This window comes from Bombus pyrosoma, linkage group LG1, assembly GCF_014825855.1.
Source record: "Bombus pyrosoma isolate SC7728 linkage group LG1, ASM1482585v1, whole genome shotgun sequence".
Lineage (NCBI taxonomy): Eukaryota > Metazoa > Arthropoda > Insecta > Hymenoptera > Apidae > Bombus > Bombus pyrosoma.
In genome coordinates this window covers 7141611-7144566 of record NC_057770.1, presented here as the reverse complement: position 1 = coordinate 7144566, position 2956 = coordinate 7141611, and positions in this window count along the sequence as shown.

Genomic DNA, 2956 nt, shown 5'->3' with positions numbered 1-2956 from the left:
AAATCTATTATCCATTACAAACAGAAATCTTTAAATATAAAATCAAGTAATGCATCACCACAGGACACAGGATTAAGTACATATCTTAAAGAAAAGGATAATATTATCTCACAATTAGAATTTTCCGATAAATATATAGATGGGTTGACAGAAGATGTAAATACTGCTACATCATTAAGGACGCAATTAACTACAATTCATCAAATTCATAATGTACAATTTCATGAAAATATAAGAGCAAAATTAAACAACAAGGACGTGAAAGAAAATCAGAGTGGTACTAAGATAGTAATATACTTGTACAAATATACCTAAAAATTGTAATTACTTGAATTATAAAATAAATTTCATAGGTATTCAATGTTTAAATACTATGCAAAATTCATCTATACAAAATGTGGAAAATAATTTTATCACAGTAAATCTGTACCAGTATACAGAAATTTATGTTTCTAAATTCCGTATGATTCAGTCAAAATTACATATAATTATACTATAACTCCTTAAATAGTATCAAAACAATATTGTGTAGACAATGGTAAAAATGAATCAGTTAGATCAACTAAAGAATAGTAAATTCAGTGATTGGCTAAAAGAGCGTTCAATTCCACATGATCCTAAAGCAAAAAAAGGTGTACTTATTGATAAAGTATTGTCACACATCAAGAATACAGCAGTTTTACAGCCATTTCGTATATAAATGTATCTTTATAAGCAAAAATGGATATGTATCATATGTGTTTTTAAGTGTACTAAGTTAGTACAATAAATAATGCTATAACACAGCATATTATATTTTTGGAGGTGTCCTGTAACGTGGTGGTGTTGGTGTATTTTCCCCAAATACATTTTCATCATTCATATTTGGAGGAATATTTTGTTGGCGCAATGGACTAAATTCAGGCACATATTCAAGAGTAGTATCAAGATCTTCTTTGTGTTGAATATTTAAATCTTGTGGCCAAATGGACTGTAATCTTTGCAAACAATACAGTTAAATTAAAATATCCCATTTATTTTGTATATAATATAGAGTAATAACTAATATACCTCTGCAAAGGTATATTCTTCCTACTTTCTTCCTACTTTTTGGACAAGTTAGCATTACTTCATCTTCATCTACATTCACAAATAATTGCTTATCCTTTGTTTCATCTTTTATATTCAAATTAATTATGTTTATTTTGCGTAAAATATATATTTGGAGAAGTAGGTAACAGGTCGTTCAGATTGCAAGTCAAGGTGGGTGAAATTAAACTAATTTGAACAGTTTCTGAATAATTTGTCTCTAAACTTAATGCACAAGGTTTTCAAAGTTCTTTGCTTTAACTTTATTCTCTATTGTGTCTGTATACTTTTTTAATTTATGAAAACAATATTCACCTCAAATTTTGTTAAGAGAAATGATGGCATCACAGCAGAGTATCGGTTATTTGAAAACTCATCTAATACCTTTTTACAGAGATATGGAAGAAACAGATGTTATACTTGTATTTCTTGAAATAATTTATAGAATAGGATAGATAGTTGCACACAAGTCAATCTAAATTTTTTTCATAAAACAACATAGGAAGGCTTTCGGAGGATAACTCACAGTAAAGAACGTCAAATAATGTACAACATGTGCGTATGTACATATTTGCCAAATTATAGATTCTAAATTCCCTACACTGAAACATTGCAGTTGCTATTACGACCGCGTTTGGAGGGAAACAAAGATTTTGATGTGGGTTTGCGTGGATGATAGAATTCTGATAAGAGACAGCAAAAAAAAAAAAAAAAAGAAAAGAAGAAAGAGAAAAGAGGAAGAGAAAGGGAGAACAATACTCGATGTGTCCCTTTCTATTTCTAATGGATATATATTAAGTTGATTAGGCATAGTTGTATACACAAATGTGAAAAATCCGGTGGAGGAAATCAATTTTAATAAATAGTAATAGGAGTTAACTTTATTTTGGTGTACAGAATATCTGCGTAGTTTAGTAAAGGAAGTAATGGATGTATTTAGATTAAATTACATAATTTTTCGCCATTTCCTTAAATTAAATGCATATACATTACATTTGCATACTGCATATTTGTTAAAATTAGTTAACAATTATACAATATGTTTCCTAGGAAAGCTGTTAGAAAATTTGAAAAAGGTTGCAAACGTTTAAGAATACCTATGACCTTCCTTTGTTAAGTACGTGGGAGAAAATATTTACATTGTCTTTCGGAAAAAAAATGCAAATCGAATGAAAAGCGAGGTTTTTGAACTGTAGTGTGGCGGCACTCGACAACACAAAATACCGCCACTCGACGCTAACTAGCAACGTACGACGGTAGCGCAGTGGTTAGCGCCTTAGGTTACGAACGTTCGGATCCCGGGATCGAATCCCGGCGACCGAAGTCCGATTTTTCTTCCAGGATTCTTAAATAGGGAGAAAAATACAGCAGTACCCCAACAGCAGCGGCACATCTACAACCAGCAGCAACTAATACCATGGACCACACACACATACACAGCCACCTCAAGTCTTTGCATTCCTCCAGGTATTTTTCCGTGCTTTCCCTTGTCCACTCCCTTCTCTCCTTCTCTTCTTCTTCTCTTTCTTCGGTTTTTTGTAGTTCTGGCCCCTCTATTTCTGCTTCCAGTGGCATATGGTCCGACTCTGTTCTTTTTCCTACTTTCATGTTAGTTATTTCTTCTGTCGCCTCCTGGTTTCCGATCACATAGTCTATCACCGAGTTTCCTCTCTCCCCAATGTAGGTCCACTCCTCTCCTTCTTCATCCCTGCCGTTTATTATCGTCCAGCCTCTCTCTTCTAGGTGCCTAAGCAGTATTCTTCCCTCTGCGTTTATTTTCTTGTCTTTTGATCGCCTGCGTCTTTCCTTCCCTATGTCCTCGTTTACCTGCCCTCCCTCTTCTCCCGTTCTCGCATTCCAGTCTCCGCCGACGATCATCACTTCCTCT